Source organism: Lolium rigidum, chromosome 7, assembly GCF_022539505.1.
Source record: "Lolium rigidum isolate FL_2022 chromosome 7, APGP_CSIRO_Lrig_0.1, whole genome shotgun sequence".
NCBI lineage: Eukaryota > Viridiplantae > Streptophyta > Magnoliopsida > Poales > Poaceae > Lolium > Lolium rigidum.
This window is the reverse complement of record NC_061514.1, coordinates 310,406,516-310,414,024: the sequence shown is the minus strand read 5'-3', so window position 1 is coordinate 310,414,024 and position 7,509 is coordinate 310,406,516. Positions and strand designations below refer to the sequence as shown.

The 7,509-nt window shown below is 53.0% G+C and overlaps 1 pseudogene; it reads right to left on the bottom strand.

Moving 5' to 3' along the window:
• Positions 1-6,122: 6,122 nt before the first annotated feature.
• Positions 6,123-7,120, bottom strand: LOC124673151 (annotated as a pseudogene).
• Positions 7,121-7,509: the final 389 nt, after the last annotated feature.

The following is a 7,509-nucleotide window of genomic DNA, read 5'->3' as shown; positions in this document are numbered from 1 at the left end:
TGTTATCTATTTGTTAGCAACTATAGATCATTGCCTTGAGTCACTTCATTCATTTCATATGCTTTGTAATAGTATGATCAAGGTTATGTAAGTAGCATGTCACTACGGAAATTATTCTTTTTATCGTTTACCTACTCGAGGGCGAGCAGGGAACTAAGCTTGGGGATGCCGATACGTCTCCAACGTACCTATAATTTCGATGTTCCATGCTTGTTTTATGACAATACTTACATGTTTTGCTTGCACTTTATAATGTTTTTATGCATTTTCCGGAACTAACCTATTAACAAGATGCCACAGTGCCAGTTCCTGTTTTCTGGTGTTTTTGGTTCCATAAAGGCTGTTCGGGCAATATTCTCGGAATTGGACGAAATCAACGCCAAACCTCCTATTTTTCCCGGAAGGCTCCAGAACACCGAAGAAGAGTCGGAGGAGAGCCAGGGGGCCCCACACCATAGGGCCGCGCGGGCCAGACCACGGCCGCGCCGGCCTAGGGTGAGGCCACCCTGTCGCCCCTCCTGCGCCGCCTCTTCGCCTATATAACCCCTTTCGACCTAAAAACACAGTACCAATTGACGAAACTCCAGAAAGACTCCAGGGGCGCCGCCGCCATCGCGAAACTCCAATTCGGGGGACAGAAACTCTGTTCCGGCACCCTGCCGGGACGGGGAAGTGCCCCCGGAAGCCATCTCCATCAACGCCACCGCCTCCATCATGCTTCGTGAGTAGTTCCCCCATGGACTACGGGTTCTAGCAGTAGCTAGTCGGTATCATCTCTCCCATGTACTTCAATACAATGATCTTATGAGCTGCCTTACATGATTGAGATTCATCTGATGTAATCGGTGTTGTGTTTGTTGGGATCCGATGGATTGTTACGTTATGATTGTCTATCTACAAAGTTTGTGAAGTTATTGTTGCTGCAATCTTGTTATGCTTAATGCTTGTCACTAGGGCCCGAGTGGCATGATCTTAGATTTAAGCTCTATACTTATTGCTTAGATTGTATCTACAAGTTGCATGCACATGTCTCTGTCCGGAACCAATGGCCCCGAAGTGACAGAAATCGGGACAACCGGAGGGGATGGTAGTGATGTGAGGATCACATGTTTTCACGGAGTGTTAATGCTTTGCTCCGGTGCTCTATTAAAAGGAGTGCCTTAATTTCCGATAGATTCCCTAGAGGCCCGGCCGCCACCGGGCTGGTAGGACAAAAGATGTTGTACAAGTTTCTCATTGCGAGCACGTATGACTATATATGGGAAACATGCCTACATGATTAATAATCTTGATGTTCTGTCTTAATGCTAATTCAATCCTATCAATTGCCCAACTGTAATTTGTTCACCCAACACTTGTTATTGGAGAGTTACCACTAGTGTAGATAGCTGGGAACCCCGGTCCATCTCTCATCATTATATATTCGTTCTACATGTCATTGGAAGTAGTATCAACTATCTTCTGGTGTCATTGCTCTCATATTGCTATTACTGCTGCTGTGTTACTGTTACTACTGCTCTCATATTACTGCTACTTTCACATCACCTCTGTTGCTAGTACTTTTCCAGGTGCAGCTGAATTGACAACTCAGTTGTTAAGGCTTATAAGTATTCTTTACCTCCCCTTGTGTCGAATCAATAAATTTGGGTTTTACTTCCCTCGAAGACTATCGCGATCCCCTATACTTGTGGGTCATCAAGTCTCCAGGGGAAACCATGCATAGATCCTCGGATCAGTCAATAGTGGCGCTCTCAGCGTCATACCCTCCTTGGATGCATCATCTAGGAGCTTAATTGTTATGGTTGATTTTCGTCTCCTAGTCCGGGAAGCTCTGGGGGTAACCCAAGATCTGGGTCTACCAGATCGGATGATGGTGGCGTGCGGCATTGTTTCTCCCCCTTGAGGGGATTGTTTTTGGAGCTGATTTTGGTTGAAGGGGCTCTAAGATGGAGCGGTTTGCATCTGCTTCGTCAACGACGGTGATTCTCGGTGGCGTGAGGCAGTGGATTCTTAGTGCCATATATAATATGATGGACTCGCACAGAGCGGGGGCGATGTCTGGTGTCATGGTGGTGTCGTCGGTAGGAACGACGAAGCCTATGTGGATATTAACCATGAAGATTGTCGGTGGTTTGCGGAAACGGTTTTTTTAGTGTGGACATGATGTGCTCGCTAAGAGTCTACTAAACCAGATGAGCGCTATCGTTTCGTCTAGAGGGCGTCTCGTGGTATGCATTGTTCCTGATTGCTAGCTAGTGGATGTATATCGTTGTTTTGAGCGCACATGGCCAAGTTGAAATGATTTTCACCCATTGTCGAATTTGTAGGGTTGTATAGAGGCTTCGGATTTTTCATGTATGCCCGCTGTCTGTTTTCTATTGAATAAAATAATAAAGAAAGCCAAATGCATTTTTTCCTCCATTTCAAAAAAAAACTATGGCTGATGTTTTGTCTAGGACCGTAGCCTATGAAATTCTCTAAGTTGGGTTACCACTCGATTAAAAAAAACCCTCTGATGGCTGATATTTTTTTGTATATAGTTGCTCAAACTTCAAAAAGTTTGACTTTAACTGAAAACTATATGCATCCTAATTTGCGGCGGAGGGAGTATATTCATTAAAACTCTTTGCAATAAATTACCCTTAAAGTCACTCGTTTGAGCAAAAAATAAATTACAGTCACTAGTTTGTTCAAGGTTTGCCAAAGAGTTACTGGTTTATGCGATTTTGTCAACTAATAGTGATAAGCTGATGTTTTGTGTAGGACGTAGCCTATGATATTCTCCAAGTTGGGTTACTACTCTATTCGTTCATTGAAGTTGTTTAGGCCAGCTAATGCCCGCCGCAGTTGGGCTAAACAGAAAGAAACGACGATCGTAAAGTCATGTTGAATCATTCGGGACAACGACAGAACTCTGTCAGTTCAGTGGCATCCTCGAACACTGAATCTGAATGTACAGTTCCTCTGTACCTCTCCCTTAGCTGTCTGCACTGTCAGTTCCCAAACAGGAAAGACGAATTAGTTAACAATTTCTCGATCCGCCACGAACGATTAAAGAAGAACAGAACCATGCGAATCACAGATCATTCCCCAATCCATCGATCCTCACATGAGGCAGATCGAATAACCAGCTGCTAATTACCAGGCTACTACCAAGCTACTGATACTAAAGTAATGGAGTACACAGGTGGGTCGGTCGATCGAGCTATCGAGCTGTGCTTGACTGTGACACTCGCACGTACTCGATCCCTGCAACAGCATCCACCTCCAATGGGGCCTGGGTTTGACTTCTGTCACAGCCCGATGACGTTCCGGGAGGTGGTTACGCCGCCGTCGACGACGAGGTTGTGCCCGGAGATGTACCTCGACTCGTCGCTGGCCAGGAACAGCGCCGCCTCCGCGATGTCACCTGCTCGCAGCGTCGCGCCCTTGAGGGTCGCCAGGCCACGCACCATCTCCTCCGTCTTCTCCACCTCCTCCTCGCTCGGTGGCGCAGGTGCGATCCCGTCTGCCTCCTCGTCGTCGCAGGAAACTGGAGACCAGCACTAGTTGCACCATACTACGACTACACCTACCTTTATATAGACTACTAGCTACTCTACAATATTTGGCGATCCGACTCAGCACAACCTCATCGACATCGCCGCCGAGGATGGCCTCGGGCCAGTCCGGTTCACCGGGGTCAACTCTCAACCACTATAGCGATGTGACAGAGGGGAGGGGGAAGAGATTTTTCCGGTGATGTGTCCAATTGGTCACGCACATCATTCTCGGCGTTATTGTAGAATGATAGAGAGGGATATGCGAAATATGATGGATGTGTTATTGAGCCTCATGGGCGAATATATAAATTGGTACAAGACTTGGAGGCTAAGATGGCTCTCCTAGAAATAAGGTAGGAGACGGATTGATGCACACGAAATATATCTCTAACAGTTATGACTCATTTGGACTATGCTGCAACACTCTCCCTACTCTTTTTTTTTACTCAGTTTCATCATGGGTAATATGTAATGAACCTCCTCGAAATAGGCTTTCGCCCCGCTATATTAATATAGCAACCAAGATACAACAAGTTTGCTCGGACCGCAGCACAACCAAGCCCAAACAAAAAACACAAAGAAAGATAAGAGAAATAAATGCCGACTACGGCTGAACGACGAACACGAAGACAACTCGCAACCGCTGCGCCCTCCGGAAAAGTACCACCACGCTCCTCGCAATCCGAATCGCCGCATACAAAGCAACACCTTCAACAAGGAAAACGACGACTACGCCGCTGCTGCCCGGACAAGTCCTAGGGTTTCCCCTGGTACGCGGGGGTGATGGGGCAAAGATACACGCGACACCCTTCAGGAAGGAAAGGCGGCACCCACAGGCGTCGCCGCGTCGCTGTCGGACATGCCGACAAGGATTTCTCCCGACCCATACCGCCACCACCCCGAACAATCCGAACTGCTCCACCCCACCTGCCGTCAACCAACGTACGCCACCACGGTCTTGAAGTCATCCTCGCCGTCGCTCAAAAGTCGCCAACACGAGGCCTAGAAGCAGACAAGGCGGGCGCAAGGTCGGGGATAGCGACAAGCACAACCACGCGGGAGGGAACAACCTCCACCGCCCAAGGCGGCGGTAGTCGACCGACGTAGCAGACAATACCAAGCCAGGCCCAAACTGGCCCGACAAAGTTCTCGCCGCCACGCTGCAACTGGCCGGTTGTGCGCCACCGTCGCCAACCAGTGCCACCACCCCTTCTCTGCTACTAGGGGAACCGGCGTCGAGCTAGGGGCCAGAGGCCCGCCCCAACCCAGATCGGGCCCAGATGGGCCCAGATCTGGGTAGGGCGCGCGCCACCAGCCGCCCGGCCAACCCCGCCGCGCCGCTGCCAACGCGGCGCGCCGCCGCGCCGCCTCCCGGCCAACTCGCGGAAATCACGCCGCCAGGTCGACCGCCGCCGGCCGAATCGCACCGCCGCCATCAAGGAGCCGCCCGCGCCCCCCTCCGTGCGACGGGTAATGGCAGCCCCGCCGCCGCCGGCACCGCGCGGACAACGCCCGGCGGCCCACGCCGACGGCGGCGGCGGAGAGAGCAGGGGGAGGGAGCTGCGAGAGGGAGGGGCTAGGGATTCGCCCGTCGCCCGCGGGGGGGCGAGCGAGCGAAGCGTTTTTTTTTTTTTTTTTTTTTTTTGGTAATATGTAATGAACTAATGAGCGAAAATTCCACAAGCCAATAACTCTTGAGTCATGAAGTTGCACAAACCAGTGACTCTAATTTATTTTTCGCAAAGTGACAATAGAGGCAATTTGTTGCAAAGAGTAGTAATGAACCTCGTTGAACAGTGCATCCGATAATTTGGGCCCACCTTATGGGTTGACCTGGGATGTATATCTTGTGCATGGTGCAAAAATCGGGTGCATCAAACAACAACCGGAACCATTTTCCCCGTTACCCTTGCCTCCTAGACCGCATGGAGATGACGGTCGGGCATTTGTGGTCACCGTTGGTTCATTAGAGCCGTTAAAATGATTTGAGCAAAAATAATTTACATTCGCTCGTTTGTGCAACTTTTGGCGAAGAGTTACTGGTTTATGCAATTTTGTCAACTAATGACGTAGGCTATGATATTCTCTAAGTTGGGTTACTTGTTGAATCGTTCATTGAAGTTGTTTAGGCCAGCTAATGCCCGCCGCAATTGGGCTAAACAGAAAGAAACGACGATCGTAAAGTCATGTTGAATCATTCGGGACAACGACAGAACTCTGTCAGTTCAGTGGCATCCTCGAACACTGAATCTGAATGTACAGTTCCTCTGCACCTCTCACTTAGCTGTCTGTACTGTCAGTTCCCAAACAGGAAAGACGAATTAGTTAACAATTTCTCGATCTGCCACGAACGATTAAATAAGAACAGAACCATGCGAATCACAGATCATTCCCCTAATCCATCGATCCTCACATGAGGCAGATCGAATAACCAGCTGCTAATTACCAGGCTACTAGTACCAAGCTACTGATACTAAAGTAATGGAGTACACAGGTGGGTCGGTCGATCGCTGTGACACCCGCACGTACTCGGTCCCTGCAACAGCATCCACCTCCAATGGGGCTTCGGTTTGACTTCTGTCACAGCCCGATGACGTTCCGGGAGGTGGTTACGCCGCCGTCGACGACGAGGTTGTGCCCGGAGATGTACCTGGACTCGTCGCTGGCCAGGAACAGCGCCGCCTCCGCGATGTCCCCGGCTCGCAGCGTCGCGCCCTTGAGCGTCGCCAGGCCACGCACCATCTCCTCCGTCTTCTCCACCTCCTGCTCGCTCGGCGGCGCAGGTGCGATCCCGTCTGCCTCCTCGTCGTCGTCATGGCTGCGGTGGCGCCACGCGTTGACCAGCATCGGCGTGGCCACCCCGAAGGGGACACGCAGTTCACGCGGATGCCGTGCTCCCCGAGCTCGCAGGCGGCGTTCTTGGTCAGCCCCACCAGCGCGTGCTTGGACGCCGTGTACGCGTGCGGGCCCATCCCGCCCATCACGCCGGCGACGCTGGCCACGGACACGATGCTCCCCCCGCCGCCGCCGCCGCGCCGCTGCAGCATGGCCCGCGCCGCGTGCTTCATGCCGAGCGCCGCGCCCAGCGTGTTGACGCGCAGCACGCGGTCGAACTCGGCGGCGTCCAGCGATGCTATGCCACCGCTTTTGGTGCAGCCGTTGGCGGCCGGCGGGTCCTGCCGGCCTAGCACGCCGGCGTTGTTGCAGAGCACGTCGAGCCGCCCGTACCGCTCGACGCAGCACCCGACGGCGCGCTCCACGTCGGCCTCCTCCGACACGTCGCAGTGCACGTAGCTGCAGCAGGCGCCGCCCAGGCCCAGCGCGGCCGCCAGCGCCTCCCCGGCCGCGTCGTCGATGTCCGCGACCACCACGCGCGCGCCGTGCCGGACGAACGCGCGCACGATCGCCTCCCCGATCCCGCGCGCGCCGCCGGTCACGATGGCCACCTTCCCCTCCAACCTCCGCCTGGGCACGGCGGCGGCATTGCTGTTGTTGGTAGCGGCGGCCGCGGTGGCGCCGAGGGGGACGATGCCGCCGGCCTGGTGGGTCCTGTCGGGCATGAACTCGATGGCGGTCATGGCTGGAGTTCTAGGTCGGAGGAGTGGTGTTGGAAGGTGTTCGATCGGTGGAGTGGCCGGGCCGGGCAGCACGTAGTTATATAGGAGGCCGGGAGCCCTGACACGCGCGCGGGCTCGTCCCCAGTGACAGTGAGTAGTGTACGTACGTACAAGCTGATCTAGTAACGGACGGACGGATTACAATGGCGCGGCGTCGTCGTCTTCCTCGGCGCGGACGGCGTGTGGACACACAGACGTCCGCCGCTTCGTCGCCAACCGACGGACATGGCTGGATGCAACCGTGTTCTGGTATGGTTCTCGTTTGACTCTCATCTCTCGAGGGAGAAGCCATGTGATGTCACAGAGACGTCACAGCCGATGGCTCAGCAGTGCCATCTGCCATGCATGCC